Below are 7,566 nucleotides of genomic sequence, written 5' to 3'. Positions count from 1 at the left end.
TGACACGTCGACCTGTTGAGTCTCGCTCGTCCGCTGCCACATCTCATGCTGACGGCCATTCTGGGACCGGGCCCGGCGGCCAGCTAACAAGGGGCAGACCACGGCGCTGCACGCCTTTTGCCCAGTGCTCTCCCCGAGTGTTAATGACCCAGAGGGCTCTCGTTCTCGCTCCCGAGGGACTCTCCACACCGGATCGTCTCCCTGGCGCTGTGCATGTGCACCCTGTTTACTAGTGAATTCCTCGGTGCGGGACCTTCTGTAACGCTGACATGGCAGCCATGACAAATGGCGTTCGCTAATGATGCTAGTTTTCCAGTATGATAGGTAAGGAGATTATTTAACGAGGCCGAAGGCAACGCTACTTAACATGGCAGTGTTACCGCATTATTAAATAAACAAATTCTAAAATGAGGCTGGGAGTTAGGTGTCCCTCTCATTACGGCTGATGGCTGCCGCACACCTAGTTCCCTGCTCCTCCTCCTGCGGGAATGAGCTTCCCGAGTCCGCAGAGCGGGCCTTGGCTAAGAATAACCCGTGACGTTTCTTTGTGATGCAGAAAGAAGCCCTAGCCCCGTGGAGGGAGCCTGCCTATAGATTCAGCGCCACGATCAGTGGCACGTGGGGTCATTGCCAAGGAAATGAGGTGAACGTCTAATTAGTTTTTATTGACTCCCACCCTCAGGATGGAAATCTGGGGATAGGGAGGACGCACTGCCCGCCCGTGTCTGCGAAGTCCGTGTGCTTGAGGCAAGATGGCTGATTGCTCGCTCTGCTCGGCCCGGAGGTTGGCGGGCCGCGAGTGGCTGGGAGCTGGCTCTCCCTGGAGTGCAGGGAGACACAGGAAATGCAGGCTCTCTAGTAAACCATGCAGCCTCGCTTGGTCCTGCTCTCTGCCGAGAGGCGCCAGTGTCACCTGGAGAGTGGGGTCTTTGTGATTCCGACATGGTGGGTACATGAAGGACCGGAGTGTGGCCTTCTGAACGTCCTCTCTGTTGGAGCAGACAGCACGGCCAACCATGCCGAGGGTTGGCTGTTAAAATCAGCTCTGCCAGGGCAGAGGGCATGCTCCCTGCTGGATCCCCCGTGCTCCTCACAGTGCCTAGCACCTAGTGTGTGTTTAAAAAAGTTTTGCAAAATTTCTGCCTAAGGTGTGTTTCAGAAGATTGACATTTAAATTGGGAAGCAGGTGTTAGGACCCTTTTGTAGGCCAGTAGCAGAGATCTAACTAAACCTGGGTGGAAGAAATTAGAAAATGCACTTGCCCATGTACTGAGAAGTCCAGGGCTACTGGACTTCAGGCATGGCTGGATCCAGGTGTTCAGATTACTTTGTAATAATCCTCTCTCTCTCTCATTGCTTTGCTTTCCTCTTTGATGGTTAACCCCCAGGTACACTTTCCCCTATGGTGGTAAGATGGCCACCCGTTCTCCAGGCTTATCAAATTGAAACCCAAAAGAGACCTCTCTCAGTAATTTCTAGTCAGAATATTATGGTCCTCTCCATTTGGTCCGTCTTAAGTTTATGCAGTGAGCTAATAAGCTGATGTGTGGCCAGGGTTCAAGACACGCAGGTCCCCCCAACCTGGGATGGGGCCTCACCTGATGACCTGGACTGTGGGATGAGAGAGGTGTCTTCCCAGGGAGAAACCATGCAGGGGATGCTCATCTGGCAGGGGAGACACCGTGGTCACGAGGGGGTTTTCCCAGGGCGAGGCTTATCCATTGCACTCCTGCGTGCTGACCCCGCGACTTCCCGTGTGGGAAACAACTGTGTAACTAGCGGGAGTGGGAGGGGGCAGGAGCAGCACACGTCCCCGCTTGGGGAGGCCGCCCGGCTCACTAGGGAAGCCACGGAGATGTGAAAGAGCCAAGAGGCCCAAGTTGGGCAGAAGTTTTGCCATCTGGCAGTCTCGCGAGCTTTGGTCTGTTCACCGACAGAGCCGCAGCCATCCAGGCCTCTGCGAGCAGCAGGCCGGATGGTGCTGACTGGGACGGTGCCCGGTCACTGCGGAGCAGCCCAGCCTAGTGCCCTGGCCATGGCTTAGATTGTGACGGGCAGAGCAGGAGTTCGACCTGAGTTGCAGACCAGTGATGCGCGTGTTCACGCCACGTTCAGGACACGCGTACACTCTGAGTAGCTGTTACCCAGAAGTTATTTTTCCACCTGCTCTTCGGGTTTACTGGGGTCACACCTCTCCTGCACGCACACCTGTGCCTGCACCTCTCCTGCACGCACACCTGCGCCTGTGTTTGGGCCTTATGCCTGCACCTCTCCTGCACGCACACCTGCGCCTGCACCCGCGTGCTCTTCTGAATCACCTGTATGCACGCAGATATCAGAGTATCCTCTTGAAGGTGCAGTTTTCACACGCAGGTGCGCACTTGCCATGTGGGCCCCAGGTGCAGCTCGCCTTCGGCCCCCGGCAGCCTCTCGTGTAGCAGTGAGGTTTGACCTGGGTATTGAAGCGTGGCTAGAACCCGCTGCTGAAGAATGGAAAGGGGCAGGCTTCGTGGAGACAGAGGATCTCGCGGCAGTCCTGTAGCTGATGAAGGCCGCCAGCTCCTTCTAGCGGCGGGTGGCGGTTCCCAAGGTGACCTGCGCCATTGCTGTGCTCTGTCGGCTGGGGCTAGGGGCTGCTGCCGACGAGAACTGCCCACCCCCGCCCCAAAGCCACGGCTTACACAAGGTTAAAGGGGGCGTCTCCCAGGTAGAGAAGCTGGAGGGACAGGTCATCTTCAGGATGAACTTGGGGCCCAGATAGCATGTGGGGTCACAGCCGCAGCTGGATGAAGGGGTGTCCAGGGGAGTCTTTCAGCCACCCCCAAGTCCCCTCTGTCTTCTCTTAAGAATGTCACCAGTTGGCAGGTGGCAACGTGTGACAAAGCATCGGGCAGAGGATGACGGCCCGCATCCCGTCTCGTTCCCTCCAGAGGACGTGGCTCTGATGCGGAGAGCTGGCTGGGGCCGCGGCCGGGACCTCCGGGTGTGCAGGGGTGTTGACGTGACCATGGTGTGGCTGGAGGGAGTGGATCTGACAGGATCTGGCGGCTGGAGAGAGACACTGGGTGCGGAGAAAGGTGACATGCTTGAGTCTGGGCGACAGGGTGGCGGCGATGCCTTCGATTGGAAGTGAAGCGAGTGAGTTTGACATGTCTGCGGCAGGTGCTTGGGAGACAGGTGAGGAGGGGAGGCAGCGCCTTGGGAGTTGACAGTGTTTAAATTCCCAGGAAGCCTTGGGGGTGGGGACGTCACTCGGGGAGAGGCTGGGGGAGGGTCGGGGTGCTTTCAGAAGAGGCCGGGAGAGGCTGAGACAGGGCCTCTGGGAAGCCCAGGGAGAAGGGGTGTCTCAGATGTAGGTTCAGCTTGAGGATCCCACAGACCACGTACCACAGTGGGGCCGGGGCTCCATGGGGGCCACAGACAGACAGCTGCGATGGGGAAGGACAGGGCATGGAGACCCTGAGTGCCAAGGAATGAAGGGGTCCAAAGTTGTTAGAGACAGAGCATAAGGGCCACCAGGCCGAGCGCCGTGGACCTGCTGCCAGCCCGGGCGCAGGGCGGTGTCAGCACAGGGTTAAAAACGACGGGGTGCCGCACTGGGCCGCGGCGTCATCCTGAGCTCCTGTCCCAGCCATTCCTGCGTGGGTGTGTGGGGAGAGCGCCTGGGGGGCCTGCTGGGGGTGCCTGCCTCTCTGTCTCTGTCTCTGTATGTCTTTCTCTTCCGTGAAAGAGATTTTTAAAAAAGAAGTCAGTGCCTAATTTCAGGTAACTAGTTTCATGAAGTCTTTACTATGTAATCTCGAGCGTACTGAGATGAACACACCGGCCAGTGAGTCCTTTCACAAGTCGGGAGGCATGGGGAGCCCTACGGAGCTCACTGCTCCCACGAAGGCGCCTCATTGCCGCGCGGCTGGACTGGTTCCGGCAGGCGCCCTCCGGGTGCTGAAGCCGGTGGAGAAGGGTGGTTCTGGGGAGGGTATTCACGTGCTGGTTTCGACACGAAGTGTTTCTTAGTTACTGAGGAGAGAGAAACTTGCCCGACGCCACCTCTCTGAGTGCCCCACTTTGAAAGGACCTCGGGGTCGGGATGTGATGCCCTGGCAGGGGGCACGGCCTACACGGGTTCTGCCTGGGCGTGAGCATCCTGTCACATCTGAGAAAGCAATAGTCTGGACACGCCCGAGAAGCCTGCAGGGTAATCACGGGCGCTGGGTACCGCGGGAGTGGACGCGCGGTCAGGGCCCGCCGGGGTCGGAGCTGGCAGCTGACGGCCATCCGTGCTCAAGAGCCTGCTCTTCCTGGATTAGGAAACGAAAACTCGGAAGACGCTAGACAGTGGAGCAGTGGCAGAACGCATCACTCAGCGAGGTGGTCCCACATGCCGAGGTTCCCCTTCAGGTCCAGCGGCCTCCCTGAGGACGCTGGGTACGTGGCTGCCTGGGAGCCGGCTGGCCGGGCTGGGGTGAGGCACATCAGACCTGTAGGAGGTGCTGTCTCTCCCTCTCTCACTCATGGAAGAAATACGTAAATAGACTTAAAAAGAAAAAGGAGAAGAAAACAGCTGTGAAAGGTGTCATTGGGGCAGTTGCCGAGCTCTGAATACGAACTGCAGTTTGGGCAGCAGAACGCCGTCTCTGACATTTCGGGTCGCGGTTCCAGTTCTGCGGTTGAGCGGAAGATCTCTGCTTCCCGGACACAGCAGGGGAATCGAGGGGGTGTTGTGACAGCTGCTCCCCAAGATGGCTCGTAAGCAGCCCGTCGGAGGAGCAGCTCTCCAAGTGGCACGTGAGCACTGGGGTGCTCAGTTTGCTAGTCCCACAAGCGTGTGTAGGTCTGACAGCTTTGAAAACCAGTTGGGGGAAAAGGAGCCAGCATACACACGGTCGAATATCACAGGTATTTGTGAATCTCTCCACGTACCTACACGCACGGCACGCGGGAGGAGACGGCCGGCCCTGCAGGAACGAGGACACAGACTCATAAAGACGCAGCCTCACAATTCGTTCAGAACAACCCGAAACAACCGGCGCTTTGTCCATCAAAGATCGAAGGTGGGGCATTTGTGATGTGGAACTTTAAGGAAAGGATTCCTCTGGCAGAGTGCTGGGCTAGATCTGGCGACCTCTCCCCGTAACGACAACCAAAACTGCTAGTGCAGAACAGCAAAGGAGAGGGGTTCAGTGCAGAGGGAGCAGTACTGGGAGTCAGAGCCTGACCGCTGCTGGAACCCCACGAGGTGGCAAGAGCAGGGCACCTGTTTCTACCCGGAAGCATTTGACTATCAGGGACATTTGAGTTTCCGTCCTGGGGCGTCTAGGGCGGCAGGGGAGAGACAGCGAGCTCAGGGTTCCAGACCAGTTACCAGGACTCCACATGGAACGGGGTGTCCCTCGGCTATGCACGTGGGTGTGCAGTAGGAGGTGAAGGGGGTTTTAAATTTGGCCCCCGGGGCCTGCGTGGCTATTGTCTAGACGCTGAGGAAGATTTAGGAGGAAAATTTGCCCTGAACACCCACCTCCTGAGGACCCCGCTCTGGTCAGCCACCGCCTGGCCTGTAAGACTGTACACTGAGGCTTCCGTGTCGTCGTGCTGGTGACTAATGCCCTGGGGATTTGCGGAAGCCAAAGGGAACGCCTCTACCTCGAGTGCAGATGGCAGAGAATCCCCATGGACGAAGCTCCAATAAATATCAACTCATTCAAAAAGTATAACTCAGGGAGCAACTTGGCATGACAAGCGAGAGCTGCCGGGACAGCAGACAGCAGAGCCATGCGCGGTGTTCGACGTTAACATTATCGGGGACGAGATACACATACGTGTGTTTAATTTGGAAATAGATGAAATCATGGAAAGCATAAAGAAAGCACTAGGAAGTACAAAAAGGTCGAACACATGAGAACGAGAACTAATGACAACGTAAAGAGAAAAGCAGTCGAGGACAGGAACACAGAAAGGTGAGAAGCTCGAGTGGAAAGCCGAGAGGTGGTGTGGGCTGACAAGCGCAGCAGGCCTCCGTCGGCTTCTGGGTCGGGCCGAGGGAGGGATGAGGCGGCTAGCGTGCTCAGGCCCAGTGGTTTGAATTTCCCAAGTCAGATGAAAGACCGTGTTCTGATCAGCTCCGAGTATCAATAGCAGATTCAGGAAGGGCAATTAATCCCAAGCAAGATGGTAAACATGCATCTAGGCACATTCCCGTGGAGCCACAGGGAGCTAAAGTCAAGAGGCCATCTTCAAACAGTCAGAGAGGAGACAGATTTCTTTCATGACGGAGGCAGGCAGGGCGTCCCCTGGCCTGTCGGGGCCAGCTGCTTGTGTTCTTTTTCAATTTCCTATAATTCTTTGAGAATTTTCTTTCACATTTATTTCTTCTTCTCTTTTTAGAGGTTTTTGCCTTGGGGTGTGTGCGTTTGCCAGAGAGAGCGAGAAGACCGAGACAGCGAGAGGGAAAGTGGGAAGTCACCCCCAGTGGGGATGGCCGTGCCGCCGCCTTTTCTCCTCTCATCTCCTCCAGGGATCTTGGGCATGTATTTGCATGTGCCCGGAATCTTTTCAAGCCATTGGGCCCGGGACTTGAACCGTGGTCAGTCATGTGGGAGTCTAGCGACGTAGCTGCTCTGCCATCTGTTGCCCCACACTTGTTTCTTGACTCCACGTTGAACCGATTGCTGAGTATAACACGAGTTTGAGGCAAACACTCTCTTCCTGCAGGAAGACCCGACTGTTCAGCGCCACTTACGGAACCACCTCCCTCCCTCCCTCTGCTCGACGGTGCCAGCTCGGCCTGGTGAGTGCCACGTGCGTCCAGGGCTGATCCTCGGCTCGCCGCTGTCCATCGGTCAGCCGGCATGTCCTTAGAGCTCTTAATCACACAGTGTCGCCATCCTGTGGGAAACGCACCCAGCCCTGAGCCCCCTTTGTGGCACGTGGCTCCCGTCGTGTGTGCTGGTTTCAACGCTAGAACGGGTGATGGTGCTATTGGGCTGCCCGCTCACAGACGGCAAACGTGGGCATTTGATAGCTTGCTGGGGTCGCACCGAAGTTTGAAGGGAATGGATATATTTTTAAAATATCAACTAGTTTTTAAAGAATTATTTATTATTATTTTTAAATTTGCTATTAGTCATGTGTGCTCACTAGAGAGAGACAGAGAGAGAGACAGAGAGAGAGAGAGAGAGAGAGCGAGGAAGCAAGCTGCCAGGTTAGGACTTGAGTTGCAGTTGACCATGTGGGAGTCCAGCACATTAACTACCATGCTACCTGCTGACCCCCAAAATAGCAAGGATCGATAATCTGGCGTATCTTTAAATTTACTGGGGTTTTCTTTTTTTAAAAAAAGAATTATTTAATTATCATTATTATTTACTTTATTTAATTCACCAGAGAGAGACAGAGAAAGAGAGAGAGAGTGGGAAAGTGAGAAAGCAAGTTGCTGGGTCTGGGACTTGAACTGTGGTTGACCATGTGAGAGTCCAGCGCCTTAACTACCATGCCACCTGCTGGCCCTATTTGGATTTTCTTTATGCAGCAATGGCATTTTAGGATTTTATCTCATAGAAGAATTGTAGA

The 7,566-nt window shown here is 55.6% G+C and overlaps 1 non-coding gene across 1 annotated transcript; it reads left to right on the top strand.

Moving 5' to 3' along the window:
- The first annotated feature begins 1,657 nt into the window (after positions 1-1,657).
- Positions 1,658-1,820, top strand: LOC114009538 (U1 spliceosomal RNA). The gene has a single exon (XR_003550941.1). It is a non-coding gene; the product is annotated as a U1 spliceosomal RNA (small nuclear RNA).
- The last annotated feature ends 5,746 nt before the right edge of the window (positions 1,821-7,566 follow it).

The sequence above is a fragment of the Tupaia chinensis genome, unplaced genomic scaffold (assembly GCF_000334495.1).
Source record: "Tupaia chinensis unplaced genomic scaffold, TupChi_1.0 Scaffold000558_1, whole genome shotgun sequence".
Lineage (NCBI taxonomy): Eukaryota > Metazoa > Chordata > Mammalia > Scandentia > Tupaiidae > Tupaia > Tupaia belangeri.
The sequence above is the reverse complement of the archived record's forward strand: the minus strand, read 5'-3'. Positions and strand labels throughout refer to the sequence as shown.